Source organism: Xylocopa sonorina, chromosome 1, assembly GCF_050948175.1.
Source record: "Xylocopa sonorina isolate GNS202 chromosome 1, iyXylSono1_principal, whole genome shotgun sequence".
Classification (NCBI taxonomy): domain Eukaryota; kingdom Metazoa; phylum Arthropoda; class Insecta; order Hymenoptera; family Apidae; genus Xylocopa; species Xylocopa sonorina.
This window is the reverse complement of record NC_135193.1, coordinates 16451584-16470003: the sequence shown is the minus strand read 5'-3', so window position 1 is coordinate 16470003 and position 18420 is coordinate 16451584. Positions and strand designations below refer to the sequence as shown.

Below are 18420 nucleotides of genomic sequence, written 5' to 3'. Positions count from 1 at the left end.
CATTCTTTACTTCGCTCGTGGATTTCTGCCCGCCGCGATTATATTAATATTCGTTCGCACGACTCGAAAGTTTGTCCTCGCTCTCCCCCTTTCACCCACGCAACATCGATACCCTCACCCCTTCGAGGGTGCTCTTCAGATTTTCTATCTTTTTCTCTTTGAACATCCGAGTAATTCTTTCATCGTATCTTATAGAATTGTTCGTTATTGGGTTTATGCCAGTACCTATCCAGATTTTCACGTAATTCCTTCGAAGACGCCTCGATGGTAAATTGACATTCGTAATCCACGACAATTAGCGAGTATCGAGGCGTCTAATTTTTGCCAGCATTTTTATTTTGTTCGCAATATTTCGCGGAATTATATTCCACGGTTACACTGGTTCATTTATATCCGACGTCTTGCCCGGAATAACCGGAGAGAGCCGTACATCAATCGGTGGATCGGCGAAATAATTTATAATTCGCGATCGTAAATAGATGATGGATGCGCGCGTGTGTGTTTCGACGTTCGAAAGAGATCGATTGGAACTTTGGATTTCTGAAAGCTGCTTAGTCACCGGCGGTTATCGCCGCGGAAAAAACTGGTGGACCTGTCGACCCGTGTGTGTACAGCTGCGAAAGTTGGCCGCGCACGCGATAATGCAGACGTGCCGATTTAATGGAATTACGCGTAGTATAATTAGCCGAATTTCTATTCTGACGCGGGGTGGGTTGCGCAACCCTCTACGCTCTACGCGCGTACGATGCACGCGTGATGCGAGCCATGGAAGTACGGCGCAAGGGTGACGCGGCAGTCGACGATCAAATTCGATTTCTAATTAGAGACGATCACGATTGACGTGTTCAGAAAACACAGCCGTGTAAGAACCGTAAATAGAAGCGACGCGTGTAACGCACCGTCAGCGTCGAGGAACGGATCAAGAACGAAGGCGCAATTAACTCCGTTGAATCACAGGGATTCCTGCATAATCGGAGCTCGACCGATGGAATTAATCGGGGAGATCGATAGTAAAAGTATTTTCACACGCGCGCAGTTTGGACGAGCGCCGCGGGACGATCGATAATCAGCCGTTTCGCATATATTCCTACTACGGGCAAAGATCGTGTTTCGTACGCGGCAAAGTACAAGGTAAAAATAAACAGTGGAAAACGATGGAAAATAATGAACCGGATAGCATATATAAATACGAGCCGGCTATTGAAGCACATTGTGCGCTTCATTTGCATGAGGCAGCCCCGCGTTCTCGACGCGCAGCTGGACATACACGCGACAAAAGAAACGTGCAAAGAAAACACGCAACGCGGCCACGTCGTGTGCCGCCGTTCTAGCGTACCGTTCCGTGCACCACCGTTACACCGACTACTGTGTGCATCGTACTCATCCAGCGACGAGGTGAACGAAGAAAAAAAAAGAAAAAAAAAAGAAGAAAACGCCCCGTCTAAGCGAAATTCGTTCGCAGCCTGGTTCGTCGTCGTGACGCTCGACCATCGTCGTCCTTTCCGTAGCCTACAAACCTTATTTTCGATGCAAGGTATCCGATGTAATTACCGCGACCGGATCGAACACGACTAGCGGCGAGAATTGGTTGCCACGTGGACAGATGGTTGGATTAACGAGCTACGAGCGACGAGCGTGAGAGAAGCGCATAACTTTCCTGATTTCGACGATGCATCGGTAGCGTGCACGTTCCTGGGATGTGATGAACGATAGGCAGGCGATGTCGCGATCGATTCGAGATTACGTCCCTCTGATTCGACAAGGATCTCGTTGACAGATGTACACGCGCGCCTTCGCTCGAAAATTACCTCGATCGGACGTACGAAAATCGGGAACGGAAGAAACGGGCGGTGGAAATTGTAAAAGCGACACCGGCGATGTATTAGAAGAAAAAGAAAAGGAATGTATCTTCCGAGCGGGTAAGAAAAGAGTATCGAGTGCCAAGAGAACTGTTCACGAGCGGTGAGAACGTAAAAAGGTTATAAAATTAGTATACAAGGCGGCAATAAAAACGATGATCGACGAAGATTACTCCGGGAGTTCCTCGTAAGACACTCTCCGGCGAAATGAAACGTTTTATCGGCCCGTCCTGTCTGCACAGGGGGATGGAAAAGGCGGCGGTGGGGCCGCCGGGGGAGTACGACGGGCGCGAGAGCCAGTGATTGTAATCATATTTTCAAGGGGACGGATTTATGCAACGCACCGCGTCGTCTCTGTACATAAAACGCATTTAAAATTCTCCAGGCAGCCGGGAAAGGTGGCTCCTGTCTCTCTCTCTCTCGATGGAACAGGGTGGTGTTCGTGGGGGAGGTGGATGGCTGGGGGCAGTGGGGGTTGCGGAGCGCCGCGGGGGTTGTAATTGGCAATATCTATCGAATTTTACAATAAATCTCACCGAGCCCCGAAGGAGAGCCCACGGGGGTGGGGCGTAGCAATAAAACATCGGGTAGTATCGCGAGGGGCTGCCACACCATGCACTTAACGACTTATCTTATCTTGGAATTAGGTCGCGGTTAGTACTCCTTTAATCCGGGACCAGCACGAATGCCAACGGTGTTCGTTGCTAATTATAACACACAAATTCACGTTGCCGCGCGATTAACTACGTTTTCATTCGTCCGAGCGATATCTACGGGTGAAAACTTGTCGCGAACGCATGGATTATTCGGATCAGGACCGCGCTATTCTTATTTCTCGTGCCCCGTACGACGAATAGCTCCAAATAGAAATTATGATAATTATCGTGGCGACAGGAAGATGAAATGGAGTAAGTAATCGGGCTGAAATCTGTTTTAGAAATATCCGCTGTGTCTACGTCTACGACGGTGACAGATTGGAACCGCTAGGCCTTGGAAATAGCAGGCAGTTAATATTTACTCTGATTCGTAGCTGCAAACGAGCCATTGAAACGATGCAGTCACGGTCGTAATTAGTGTTGACTTCATGCTTTGGAAAGCGGCGTTCCCCGCCCGGAGATAATGCAATCCTTTCCGCGAACTGTCGCCTACGCGTGGAAACGGTAGGTCGAAAAAACGGAGAAGGAACGGGTCCCAAGAAAATGGCGGGCCTTAAAAACTCCGTCTCGCGTAAAGTGTAACAGCCTTCGTCCGGCGTTTAAAACGGTCTTGTACGTGAAACCGTTCGAGCGACAAAATTCACGAGGCAGCCGAACGGACGGACGGTGGAAGAGTTAAGAAATTTCCAAACAGACGACGGTATTTGTGGCCCCGTCAATTTTTATTCCCGGCCGTTAAGTCTTGTAATGCCAGCAAATAGACGCGAGGCTCGAGCAAGCGGCCGAGCAAACGAGTTACGGCCGTGGGGCCTCTAAAAATAAATATGTTGTTTATTCACAAGTAAACCGGATGCCGTTGTTTGCTTTGGAGCAAATTGTTTTGTTAAGTTTTGCCGTGCGAGAGAGCGTGGTTCCGCGTGTATGGGTGCTGTGTCCTTGCACGATGGGTGCCCGGCGTGTGTGCGAGGCGTGAGTGCGCGCGCGGTACTCAGAGAAAGAGACAGAGAGAGAGAGAGACAGTGAGAGGAAAAAAGAAAGAGAGAGACGGTTTACCAAGAGGCGGGAGAACAAGAAAGAGTAAAAAAGAAGAAAGAAAATACACGTAAAGTCAACCATCCTCTCCTCTGTCCGCGCTTTTTCCGGTATGTTTTGCTCCTCCTGTTGCTAGATGCCTCCAGCTGTACGCAGATTCCGACACTAATAACCATACGCGGAAAAGGGATGTAGCGTGAACTATCGCGAGCCGATCGACGGGACGAAACATTCTCTGGGACACCTTTAAGGTGATTTCAGGGGAAAAAGTTGGAGCGAACATCGATGCTTTACGGTCACCGACGAAAGACGCGTCGACGATTAAATGTTCGACCAACCAAAACGAGAGAAACGAACAACACTTTGCGATCCGCGGTGCGAAGGAACATCGGACGCGAGCGCTTCGTCGAAACGGAGCGATAAAATTCGATGCGCAAAGGTTATCGCGAAGGCCTGGTTAGGCGAGCCGTTCATAAGGCCGAAAAAACGTTGCAGATGAGAGGAGGCCGTGAGAAAATGCGGGAAAGAGGGTCGAGAAAAAGGAAGATAGGGTGGATGAAGTGGTGGGGCGCGGGGGGTTGGAAAACGGCCGTGAAAGAGTCGAGAACAACGGGTGGCTCGTCTACGGGTCGGGCTAATTACAAAACACAATTAAAATGGTATCACGAAAACGCGCTAAGTAATATCGTTTCAACGGCGAGTCGAGTTTAACCGGACACCCGGTACAGATTCGCAGATTAATGCTCTTTAATAAACAGACTCTGCGCCCCCGGTGCGCATCGTTGTTTCTCTCGTCCACTCGGCTCTTTTTTTCCTTTTTTTTTTTCTCTCGTTACCCCGTCTTTTTACCCCCTTTCGCCCTGTTTGCCGCGCGTAAACGGGAACAAAAGAAGGAAAAACTCGGCTCACCTTCGCTCTTATGTACCTACGCGCGTGAATGTATTTCTTTTTTCGTTGCGTTCTCTCGCGTCACCGCGAGCCAAGTGTCGTGATTTAAGCTAACGTACATAGCCGCGAGCTTATCTAAGTTTCCTCGCCTACACCGCGCACGGTGGCGTAACCAAATTTGGCGCTGGGCAGACGAGCGGCTCGAGATTCCTCTCCGCGCGGAACGAAAAGTTTGATTGGAGCACGAATTAACGCGTCGCCTCGGCACTGGTGCGTGCACGCGACCGCTCTTTCCTGTGGCGAGCTCTTGGACATTGTACTTTCACTTTTACAACGAGTCTATTATGTACGATAATTTATGGTTCGCGATTACGATCGATCCGATACGCGTTTTCATCGGCGGCACTGTGGCTCGCGCTTAGATTCTCCGCGCGACTAGACGGGGAACAATTTCAGTGGGACACGCATAAACTTGAAGAGAATTTCTATCGCGAGTTCTTTTTTTTTTCTTTGTTCTGCGAAACGAAATTTAACGACGGAATATATATTTCTAGATGTTTCTTATCGTCAGTCAGGCTATAATTATTTATGATCGTTCGCACGTTCGTTCGCTGATAAACACCTTTTCCCAATTTCGATTCGAGCTGTGTCGTCACCTCGAGACACTTGATCAAACACCACTTGACGCATATAAATAACATCATCGCGTAAACAACATTAACACGTGTACTTCGCGCGAATGTCAGGCTTCCAATCACACGCGGTGGAAATTTTGTAACACGCACCGCGGGGAAGGGAAAACCGAGTCTACGATCCCTTGGCGAGATAAAATTCCTGCGGATTTCAACGCACGATCGCGGGAATGTAAGCGAAGATGAAGGAAAAAAAAAGAAAAGAAAATGGCTGGCTGGGAACAAAGCGCGATTCCCTAATGGAAAAACAGTGAACGCGCGGAGTAGTCTCATCTGTCAGCTGATTCTGAGAAACAGTGAACCTGACCAGTTCTCTCGAGAGGGCAACAGCTTCTTCCAAGGCCGCGCGCTATGAAACCCCGCTGGCTGTCGGTGTCGTAACGTGTGTCCGATGACGAAAACTGATCTCTAATGAAGCCACGGGAGGAAGCTCCGTTTCTCCTATTCAAAAAATTTCACAGACCTCGCCGAACACGCGAGGCCACCGCCCGAGGTTTTATATACCATTAAGTGCGACGTTCCGTCCAGAGACAGAGAGAATTACAAGGTAATTACTTGGAGGAACCTTTTTCCTTTTCTCTTACCCGCTGGCTCGTTACGGGTATGCAAATTTGTATAAATTCGCCGTACGACGATACGTTATTTAGGCTGACCTAAATGCTGAATCGCGAAAGGGGGCGACAGAGTAGAGTTTAGTGAATAACCCCTTCTACAGTAGGTAGCCTGGTAATCTCGCAGCTAATCTTGATTTAATCCTTGACACAAGCGCTTAAACGTTCCACGACTAGAATTAAATAGCACTATTTAACACGGTGCCCCGACGGATTTACCGTCGCTGCACCGTTAAATCCTTTCCAGCCAGACAGATCGTGAAAAATATTGAAATTAGTGAAAAACGGGGACGCTGTTCCGGTGATAATCAACGCGCAAAGAGATCCGGTTAGATCGCAACGCGTGTAACTGCCACGGATACAAGAGATACATCAGATGTTATTTATCCAACGGTGGGATCGAGCATCGAATTTAATTTTTATTACAACGACCGTATGCATTGCCATTTTGTCTTTGGCCGCGAGGCGGAGAATGGCTGGTAGACCATCTTGGATATAAAACCGGGGACTGCGAACGCGGGCTATATGTAAATACACTATGATACATTGGATACTCGGTTCTAAACACCCCATTTTTATTCGGGCAGCGTTTCACCACCCTGCGACCAGCCTTTCTCGAGCCCGTTCACCCCCGTTGGTAACTTCCCTCCGCGGGGAACGAGCCGGCAACCTATTATTTTTGAGTTTTTACACGGCGTCACGTGTGAGATCGTTCGTAAAAATTCCTCCAAAATTGTCCGCAAATTGGGTTACTTTCGAGTCGTTAAAAAATCCTTCCGTTTAAATACCATCGTTCAAATTCCACCCTTTGGGGTTTCAAACTTTCTAACCGGACGGTAGAATGAAAAAGTTTTTATTTGGAGACGTTAGTCGGTTAGTTTCGAATTCTCTACCTCGCGTGTGGAACTTTTATTTAAAAATTCCTCGAAAAAACCTCCGCCCCAAAAGGTGGAAGTTCGAAATTCATTCGAGGCGAATCGAAAAGGTGAGAGTATCGATCAAGAACGAGAGTTTATAGCCGAACGACTGCTGCCTCGTTCGAGAGAGTTTCTGTTCGATCGAGCATCCCTTCGACGAACAGGGGGACCCCGGTCGTGATTTGCCTGATTTTTTTCGCACGACCGCTCCTCAATCTCGCGCTAAACCCCGCGTGGACCGTTGTTACGTTCAGCGAGGAGATACTTCATTCGGAAAACCGGACGGACGCCGTGCAAATAAGTTTGGAAACCAGAAAGTATTGGGACAGGTATACGATAACAGTCGAGAAGTTGTCGCAGAGGGTCCTCCTCGTCTATCGTTGCTCCACCCGGCGTCGAGAGCGGCAGTCAGCCACCCTTGGACTTGATATTCAAGAAGAATTCGACGGCATCCAATTGAATTTTCGGTCTGGTTTACAGGCTGGGCGTCGAGGCGCACTCTGATTGCCGTTGATTCGACCGCGACCTTTTCTCGCAGGAATAACATTCGCACGGGTCATCAAGCCTCCTCTGAAACGAGTCGAAAAAAATTCCCCTCCACCCGTGAGAGCCACGGTAGCTACGATCGAAGCGTTTACGACACGGTTACGAGTTAATTTCATGAAATTAAAATACCCGAGATAGTAAGCGGCTTTAAGTTCGCCGGGTAGGCTCGTTAGACGGCATGCATTATGTTGCCTGTTTACTGTTTGCAATACCGCAACGTTCTCGAGATTCCACCGTTGAATAACTTCCACCTGGAATAATGCGTATCCTGAAGATTCGACGTCGAAAGAATCCGCGTAATTCCCGCCGCGCCCTGCGATTCGCAATTTCAAATATTCCTAGTACAGTTACACGCGAAGATTTTGCATACTTATCGTACCGTTGCGAACCGTGGAAGAAAACCGTGTAATCGAAATGCGTCGATCGAACGCGACTGGGAAATAGGAAAACTGGAGCGGAGACGTTTCGACCCGCTGCCAAGATCGATCCTGATCGTTGAACAAAATGATCATTAAATCATAATGATCTATCCGATGGCGAAATTGGTGGGACGGTGCTTGGTCGGGGTCACGTAGCCAACGTATATAACGAAACGGGGCGACGTACAGAGTATAACCCGGGGAGACTGTGTGTATCTCCGTAGCAAAGTCGACGTAAAAATAATGGCGCCGGGGCTTACGCGATTATTTATTATTTCATATACAGGCCCGAGTCGATAACGGGCACGACGTTGCATTAGCATTTTTTTGTTGTTTAAAAATGAAATATACGGCCTGTTGTCGGCGGAGAGAGCGGCCCGGCCTAAAGTCGCCTCGCTCGAGGGGGCTCCTGATCTCCAAATAAGTGGGTATACGCGTTCCGGAATACTAAGTCATGCACGGGAAAACTCTTGCGTCTGCCATCGCCGGCAATAAGCCTGCGAAACTCTCGCTATTCTCTCCGGAAACTTATATTAAGAATCCGTACCTTCGTCGGAGTGGAAAATCTTCGCAATTTCATTCGGACTCGAGAGCTTGATCTCGACCACGTCTACTCTAATTATCGATGATTACTTCTTCTCTGTACTCTAATTCCTAGTTTCGTACAACAGAGTCATTTTTTGGCAAACCCAAAAATACCATGTTACCCCTTTGGTATCCGTATAAATCAGGAGATTTGTCTTAGATTTAAACGTAGAAGAAAAAAAAATAGAGAGAACGTTCGACTACTAAGCGCCATTTAATGGTACGTTTCGCGAAAGCAAACAGCGTTAAGAAGGCTCGAGATCCTTTAAACCGAGGCGTTCGCCGGCGCGCGGAACGGTGTTATTATTTGGAGATCAGACCGAGGCGAATATCTAATTGTAGTAACGACCGCGATACGTACCCGCGCCATCTGGCATGCTGTTTTCTCGCGCCGATTTGAAACTGTCTCTGGCTTAGTCCGGCCAGCATCGTTCCGCGGCAGACAAAAGCTCCGCGGCTACGTCTTCGTCGGGTCGGGGTAAAATCTGTGAGGTACACAATCGCTTTCGTCGCTCCTAAACTGTACCAATTACAAACACTGGCGGCTTCTCCATCCCCGATGTTAACTAAACACTAAATACTAACGGCACACATCCACACCGTTCCCTATCTTCTGCCTCCCTTATTTCCCTATCTCCCTTACGCGAACGCTGGCCAACATTTAACGGATACGAACGTGTGCTCTGGCCAGCATCGCGAGCTGTTGATTACTCGTTACTGCACTTTGCTGCGCCGCGACCGGCCACGATTCACCCAAGATATACTCGTACGTGCCGCCAGGGAATTCATTAACCCCTTCGACGCTACGTACGTACACGGTACGCTCGTTACTCGGCGCGCGAGATGGTACGAGGGTACGTTAGCCGCGCGTTTCCCCGTCTGGACGGTGTTTCGCATTGTTTACAGCGATCGAGAACAATTATCGCGGATGTACGCGGCATCTCGCGTAAAAATTCACCAACGGTTCGCGCGATACGACGGAGTTAATCGGTCTCGTTAGAAGCCGATCCGCCGAGAAGGTAGTCGAAACGGTGATTACACAGGAAGGAATCCTTGTCCGAGTATTTACATTCGACGGGGTTCCCGGCGAAGCTTCATCGGATTTGAGAATGGACCCGTGGCGCCCGTTCGAATCCTCTAATTAAATCTACGAGGCAACGAACCGTGCCCGGGCCGGTCAGTCTATTTCGAAAGGCGCGTTAATTAATTTTCAGCCGGTGTTTACCCGCGGCCGTGCAAGAAACGGTTTTGTTGCCGCGGAGCTCACGGCGGAACCACGGCGAGACACGTTAGCGGCGGCCAGCGAATTGCAAGATTCCGTGTTTATTGCATTTAACGGATGGCATTCGCCGTCCGCATGCAACTCGAGGTATACCAAGCGGTTACGTATATACTGATAGGCCGTCTAGCGGTACACGTACGTAAGTACGTACACTTGCCTCCAAAAATACGCTCGACGCCTGCCGCTTTACGGGAGGAAACGTCACGCGAACGAAATTGCCCGTGCTTGTTTTAGAAAAGTTCGATGAAACTTGGATAACGCTGATCGCGAGTCGAAACGAATTTAATATTCCGTACGTGACTCTGGCTGGCGACCTACTGACTCGCTAAATGCGCCTGTCGAAACAGACACCGGATAGGCTTTTGTAAGTGTAACGCACAATGCGATTAGAATTTCATCGAGAATATTTTCCCACTTTCCACGATTCGCGTAATTGACACGCGTTTCCGCTCGTATCTCCGAGACGATGCGACGTTCAGGTTTTGCGAACAGGTTTTTGCGAAAGAGTGTACAAGTTGAAATAACTATGCACACGATACGCTTGAACCCTGGTTGTGGCCTTTCGAGCTCGTCCGCCACACCCTCCCATTTCTAGTATTAAATCTGACCCGATGCAACCCCCGCGTTTATGCTTTATAGTCTGTGCGCTGCACCCCCCTCTGTAACGTGCACGTGTACACATACCTGGTAAAAGATGGAACGCGGCCATTCGATATCGTGCAAAATTTACCGTGTAATTCGCCTAAACGCTACGGACATCGACCATACGGACACACATCTTCCGCCCCGTGCGCACCTTCGTTCCCCACACGCTTGCAGACCGACCTCTCCGTCCGCGTTGATGACCGTCGTCGCATTCGTCGCGGTCCCCTCGCGCGTCTACGCGACGAGTCGGACCGCCATCGTGGAAACAATTGAACGGGGACAGAGAGCAACAGGAATGACGCGGGTTCCTGCGTGACGGTGGTGAAAAATTCCGAGTATTGCTATCGTCAAATTTACGAGCCGACGACCGCAACAACTTCCCCCATCGCACGGTGCAACTTCGCCCCTCGACGCTTCGCTCCTCCTACGCTGGACTCGGTTTGCTGTTTTACTTATTCGCCGGCAGCAACTGGTCACCGAAGATACTTTGTATATAAATTTTGGTCACTGCTCCGGCTACCGCTTCCCAGACCTCGCACGGCCTCCGGCAGTTTGGTCGCGTTGCGGTCTCTCGGTTCAGGGTTCCACCCTGGGTCGAGGAACGTAGGTCGACTGTTCTCTGGATTGTCTCTCGCAGTGTCCCGTGACTTCTGCGGCCGGCTAAGACGCGGAATGAGTTATCGAAGACACTTTCGTTGACTCTGGAAACCAGTTTGACAGCGAAACGAGAATTGGCTACCCGAGGGGCTAAAAGGTGAGACGGGAACGCGTGAGAACGATCAACATTCAAGCTCATTCTTTATTTTGATAATCTGAGAAGTTTCTTCGCACGAAAATCCAAGAATCATCCGCGAGGGTGTCCAGCAAGAGGAGGTGCGCTCGTGAAAACGAATATTCCCCTCGCCAGGATGGAGCAACGCCTCGGAAAGAAAGGAATTAGGATCAGACGGGGCGCTTTCTCTTGAACCCCGTTCCAAGGGTCGTCGTCCATGCTAATCGAACTCTTCCTCAAAATAATAGCGTCCCTCTCTACTCGAAGCCGGCGGGGCATATAACGCGGATCTCGCAAGTAGAAGCGAGACGCTCGACTCCCGACTGGCTCATTACCCGCTTTTAATGAAACTCTTTTCTCGAGGCAGGCCTCGGCTAAGCGTCGTTGCCAAACCTCGTTTAGGCGATAGGGATCAGCACGCGGCCAAGCAAGCAACCAACCAAACCAACCAAGTAACCGTGGAACCTAACGGACGGGCGTAGCCTGGCCGGTTCAGCCCGGCGAACCGACGCTAGGTTAAAAGGTGGAGAGTAGGGCTCCGTCGAGACGGTTCCGTTCTCCTCTATGGATGAGTTCCGGCGTCGAAGTTCGCCGGCAAGTTTGCCGTGTGCCGTGGCGGACGTCTCTCTTTTCGCGGCGCGGTCTGGCGAACGACGGCCACGAAATTCGACGTGCTACGACGAAGAAGGGTTGGAAGGAGAAGAAGCTTCAACCTGGCTAATGTTTTCCACCCTCGAACGTGTCTGACACGACGTGCACACGATGTGCGCTCTCCTTTCTTTTTAACTTTCTTTTCCATCCCGTTCCTCTTCTTCTCGTGCCAATCGATCAACCGACCAATACACGGACGCGCGTCTATAACCACGGCGGACGGTTCCCTTTCGAGCCACCACGATCAAGCGTTCGCCTCGATCCGTTGCCGCTAACCGAAACTATATAACCCTTCGCAAATAAGGGGAATGCCAGCCGCTTTGAGCCAAGTTTCGGCAATTATTATGATCAGCGCTATAACCATGGGCTACCGCAAGCCGACGCCACGACCCGACGTCTCGATGGTTGCAGTTGCGTGCAGCTTGCGAGCGTCGTGCGAATGTACGTGCCGACGCGGCGTCTCGCTTGGGACGTCGAGGTAAGACGGAATCGAGGGGAGGTTCGAGAAATCGCCCGTTGGAGAGGTCGCCTAGCGATTCGTTGCGGCTACGAATCGATGATCACGGGCGAGATATTTGGAAATGAGCATCTCGATGATTTACGTGGTTGGGAGCGGGAAGGTTTGGCAGGAATGCGAGTCCGTGACATATCGCGGTGCTCATTTGAGTTTGCGTTCGGATCCTCTATATTTAGATAGAGCGAGTGTAACGTGGTCGACGTCAGGTGGAGTGAAATCGATTAGCCAAACGTTTGTCGGTGTCTTAACAGAGGGGACGTTGGCATGGTCGAGCAACAAATCGGGTCGTTTGTGGTATTTAAAAATTGTCGAGCGTCGATATTAAGTAAAGGATTTAAAATGTCGAACGTCTGGACATCGTCCAGTCGAATGTATCAATTTGCGTGTTACGCGTGGCAATGGACGTTGGTAAGTAATCGCCGTAGTAACGAACGGATTTGCGGTAACCCAATCGCTTAGGGGGTAAGGTAATCGTGACTCTCCATCGAGAAACCGTCGAGACAGAGGATTACTCGCTTACGCGTATTAAGCCTTCAACGAGGTGTATACCTTGATGCTATGCGGGTCTCCATTAAGCTAAGTAACACGCGTGTTCGAGTATCATAGCCGGCGGCTCTTCAAGACCGGCGTACAGCCAACCGAAATGCTACATTACGGTTTTTCCCGGGCCCCTCCTTCGTCGTCGCTCCCTGTCATAGGAGAACGATAAGCGCGACAAATCAAGAATTTGCATTCCGACACCTACGTGCACGTCTTGCTGGCTTATTTACATTTTAAGACACGTTGCTGCGCTCGGAATATTAATTTCGCTCGGGTGTATAATACACGCCGCGCCATACGAAGATGGCATGCTTGATGAAGCGCGTGCATTAATCACTCGGATGTTCTATTTCGCGTGTTATCGTGAAAATTATGCCCGAGCCTTTCACGGCTCGGCTTCATGCGGCTAATGCAATTTCAGGCTGCCCTTTGGAAATTGTTTCCAACGTCACGCCGGAAGCAATAGCCTGGAAAGTATAATCGCCGCGATCCAACCCTTATTACCTCGCGAACCAGTTCAACGGTGTTCCATTGTTGAGCGACGTACGAATTTTTCTGCTGAATGATCGCGGCTCTAACGACACCAACGACGAGTAAACCGAAAATCTATTGAACGCGGTTGTTTCGCTTTTGAGCCGAGCAATTTCTCGCCTGTCGGATCAACAAAGTATTCGAAACGCAAAGGCGGTGTACCGTAATGCATTAGCCGCATTGGAAATGCAATAAACGGCGAGGCAACGATACGGCACGTTAGAAAACACAACAAAAACACACACAGCGGAGGCTTACAGACGTGGGTGCGGCGTTTGCCGATGATTCACGTAGCTCGCACCGTTATTACACGCGTTCTTTGCCCGAGCCACGACTCTCGTGTTCTCTGTCGAGATCCTGTGGATCGCGAGAAAAATCTGCCGACATCGATCGACGAACCGCAACAACTTTCGAAACTGTCCGCCAGTCATCCGAATCTATAAAGTGATAATTGCACGCTTGTAACCGGGTCCGTATAAATACCATTGCACCGGTTTATGTTCCATTCTTCTTTCGAACGGTTACAGCGTAAAAGTAATACCGCGCGATAAATCTTCCGAGAGCATGGCGCGTGCAACAACATAATGTTCATAAATAATTCATAGCGCAACATTCACACGTGGCATTGTTCGTGAACTTTAATTGCTTACTCGTACAGAAGTGTAACCTTAAATCATCGAGCGAATCGTTCGTACGGCTTCGTCCTTCCAACTCGTATCGACGATCAACGCGTTACATTTTTGTTTATAAAGTGCGCGGAATTAGAAGCGTTCCCGTCGAATTCGTGAAACGTGCGCTTCAAAGGATCGCGAAGAGAACGAACGTTCGAACAGTATCGCGGTACGTTTACTTCGTAGATGAGAAGCAAGAAGCAACGGTGGTAGGTGGGGCACTTTACGCGTGCCACAAACATGTCCGCGGAGCAGAATGGCCGGGGCGAGTAATATCAGAAATCTCGATTCGATTACGCGAGCATATATATTCCTGTACACGGTGTTCTGTATACCTTTCCCGGCCGAGAATTATACCGGAAGCAAGATGCACCCTGACTGCGGCAAAGCCTTCGAATTAGTTCCTCCTTCTCGAGTGGGCTGCTCGGACGGGGGTGAGTTAGGGTGAGTATAAGTGCGGAGCCAGCCCTACGGACGGTCTACATCGCGGAAGGAGGCCTACCGTTGATGACAAAATAGCGTGATTACGGGCCATCAAATAAACACTAGACTTACCGTTATTCTGCGCCACTGGCTCCTTCGAGCCACCCCCTACCCCTTTGTTCGACCACGATGCCAACAACCCCACTACCACACTCGACCTACCGCACCACCGAACAAACGCTGACCTCCTACCCGTTCCCTTTCGACGTAAGCTTAAAAGTCTTGCCACGCTCGATTGGCAGATCTTGTCGGAGCGAGAAGCTAGAAATTAGTCTGCTGATCGAACCGGAACTCGATCGGGAACTTGAATCGTTGTCAATAAAAGGTACGATAACCAGAGTCGTATTATCGTCTTCCGGTCGAAATTTCTTTCGGATTCAATCAAGTCGCAGGGGAGCTTAACGAAAAGCGGTTGTCGAGCGTTGTTACGATATAAGAATATTATTTGTCGGATCGACGAGAGCCTTCTCTTCTTTTTTTCGTTTTTTTTCCCCTCCTTTAATTGGCTAATCACGAAATTATCAGCCCCATAAAGCTCGGAGAGGCGCCAACCCTTTGCGACCCTCCGCACCGGCGGACGCCGTTCAACTGCCGCGGTGCCCGGCGTTCTTAATTGCAAATTGGTGAAATAATTGAAACAACTGTCGTAAAAATAGTTGAAAACTCGTAATTCGGTCGTAAAGGCTGAAAACCGCAACGCGCTGCCATTACCACCCCCCCTTTTACGCGGCGGTTACTTCGAGAAAAGGGGTTGCCAGCGTGGCGTCGGAAGAGTTTGTCGGATTTTCAAGGGGTCTGCGGCCTGGTCGATCATCCTGTCGGATAAGCCTTATGGTTCGCGCGAGATGAAACTGCACGGTTGATGTCTGATCGCGAACGAAATAAGACCGGGACGGCGAAAACAAAAACCGACGATCGTGGCTAATCCTCGGCGGAATTCGTTAAGCGAAACGTATTTTTAACGCGACACGAATTTTCGGCAATTTTTAGACAGCTCGGTAACGCTCGCACCCGAGACACAATTAAATCGTCAAGCGTAAAAGAAAAGAGCAACAAAAGTGTGCCGAATTGAGGTTACAGGGCGGCTCGCGGGCTGTCCATGCAAAATTTATCGCTTCATTTACATGTTACCGGCCCGGCTCGTGCCTTCTACTAATACCTTTTTCGCGATCGATGAATTATTCATAAAATACTACCTCTTCTTTGCCGGTATTTTGACTTATTGTTAGCCTCTTCGGTATGTTGCAAACGAATCCGGGATGCCCGCATAAAATTGCCTCGGTTTTCTCCGCTCTGTCAATAAAGCTAGCATGAATATCGTAGGTTCTAAAGGAAAGTAGCTACTTTATCGCAACCCCCGACAAACCCTGGCACCTATCCAGAGCTCGCCCGACGAGTCGCCGCGAAAAACCATTTCGTATACAAAATTTCGATTTTCAACGTCCGATTATTCCCGTGGCCCTAAAGAGGAACGGATCGAGGGGGCCCATACATCACCCACTGTCCGTCATTCTTCCGTCGTCCAAGTATCGAGTGTATCAATCTTCCATGTGTTTTGCATGCCAGCAACCAACAATCGCAGCATTATCTAGCAAGATATCGCGCGAGGCCTTCGTCGTCGCGGGGTCGCTCGATCGACTGGCTCGAACGAAATCAATTACGAGATTCGACAACGTTCAACGACTAACATCCGGCCGTTTCACCGTAACACCGGTACTGTCTCTGGCGCGAATATCAACCGACGCTATCTCTAATGCCCTCGCACCACCGTCTTTCCTTCAATCTCCAACTTCTATCCGCCCATCCCTTGCCTTTTACCAGACCAGAATCGACTATCTCTCTCTCTCTCTTCCTCTGTAGGCCCCTCCACCTCCTTCGCCCCGCAAGGCAGAAAATCTGAGAGCGAGATAATTACGGTTGGAAGCGCGGATATTATTTAACCAACATTTCGCTGCACAGACCGAGGGAGTGGATGAGCAGAAGAGGGCCAAGAGGCATGGGCGCAGAGGAGGTGAAGAGGAGCAGAGGGCGGCTGGGGAAGGGTGGCTGCTTGAGGGTGTTCTTACACGAACAGCCCAATCAAATATAACGGGGCGCCGGTGTAACGCTGGCTAATATCGTGGGCACGGGCGAAAGCCCTCCTTCCGTGTTTTCGAATCTTTCGAGTCGTTTTTTGCGATAGAAAAACACTCGAGCACCGCGTATTTCTCGCGGCCAACGGGTTGCCCCACCCGGCAGATATAATATTTTACTTTCTGCGGTAGACACACGGCTGAGAGAGAGTTAATCCAGCTGGTTGGTTAGGTTCGTTGGTTATTTCAACGGGTTTCTTTGGCGAAAGACGCCCCCCGGAATTATCCTGCATACTGTATGCTCGCTAACATTGCCCGAAGAGGGAAGAGAGCGGAGCCATGAATTTTCTGCTGCCGCTAATTCGCGCTCTTCAACCTGAACTTACTCGAAACGGAAGTTCGCGCTCCTTTCAGGTGATCGTGAGAGATCACCTCGTACCCTCGCGCCGACTACTTCGTCGTTTGATCAAGTATTTAAGTGGGCGAAAAATTTCGATTTCGTACCTGCTGAACGGTATCGCCCTTAGATACCATACAAGACCAGCAGCAGTCCCGGAATCGAACTAATTTACGGACGAAATTGGTGAATACCGAGGCTGACGTCGGACGATCAAATAGAACGCGAGTTCTCTAACTGCCTCGAACTCAATGACTCATAAATTTCTGGCGAAAAATTCCCGACTTCCTAAATAGCCCGGCGTTATGAAAGAACGCCAGCTGACAGACGTGTCTCGACGGCGTTTCGACGTTTTGCAATCCCCGACCCAATTACAAGGCTCCCTGGATTTCGGAAGGCTTCACGATTCACCATCCCCCCACCGCCCCTACAGCGGTCCTCGTTCTTTCGCCGGGCTCGTTCCTTCCTTTCAACTCTTACGCAGCCACCCTTTCTCCGTTAATGAACCGGCGGAAAGAGAGAGAGAGAGAGGGAGAGAGAGTCTAAACTTCGACTGTGCCCGGGTGCTCTCCTCTCTCCCTTACACGCGAATTATTATTTTCTTTTTTTTCTCCTTTCCCCTCCAACAGCGGCGGTTTCTCGCCACAATCAGAGAAGTGGCCCCGAAACTTTCGATTCCCGAAATCAATGGCATTATTATTATTACCAGTTTACTCTTTTTATTGTCCGAGACAATGAGGAACAGAGCGGGAGAGAAAGACGCGGGCGAGCGGCGGTCGAGCATTTATTATATTCGGAAAATTAGTAATTGGTCTCGCGAGTTCGACAGAGTGAAACGGGGAAAAAATGGGAGTAGGCGGGGGTGGGAGAAAAAAATAGGATGGAGGCGAAAGAAGGGGAGGATGGCTAAACGGGAACGTCGTTAGCCAGCCAACGATTGAATCGCAATAAAATAAATAGCCAGTTGCGGAGGGGTCCGAGGGGCGCGTGAACACGCGTGTGTACACACGCAAAAGGAAAATAAAAAGGAACGAAAAGAAAAAAGGAACGAGAAAAAAAGCGGGAAAAAAGGACGAAGCGATTTAACGAAACGGAAGGAATCGAATGAAATCTCGCGATATTACGCGTCCACGAAAACCCATAGAAACATACGTATCGAACCCGTTTCATCCTGCACCTTCGTACAATCGATTTTAGCTAATTGCAAAGCGTCGGTATGCGGCCACGCGTGTCGGAACGAGAGAGCGCGAGAAAGAGAGACGAGAAGCGGTTGAAAAGGTGCCGCTAGCTAGCTGGGAGGGTTCCGGCAATGGTACGGGAAATATGCAAAGTGTTTACGATCGCGCAACATGCTGCCAGTCCGGTCCACCTTTTTTTCCCTCTTTTCCACCCCTCGAGATGTGGGGTGCGGCGGAGCTCGCAAGGAAGTACGGCTGGGTCGCCACTCGTGATATTAATGTACAAAAGCTCGAATCCCAATTCACGCCCCACACGCTCGCGGAATTTTCGAGCGGTTCTCTTCCTCTCTCTCTCTCTCTCTCTCTCTCTCTCTCTCCTTCTTTCTCTCTCTCGACGGTACTCAACAGCAGAGAAAGCTTCTCCGGGGATACTGAGAGCTTTTCGGATTAATAAAGCCAGCGAGGCTCGTACGCCG

The 18420-nt window shown here is 49.8% G+C and overlaps 1 protein-coding gene across 27 annotated transcripts in view; it reads right to left on the bottom strand.

Moving 5' to 3' along the window:
* Foxp (forkhead box transcription factor P) overlaps positions 1-18420 on the bottom strand; it is a 187124-nt gene that overhangs the window by 102094 nt on the left and 66610 nt on the right. The gene's annotated exons all lie outside the window — the stretch shown is intronic.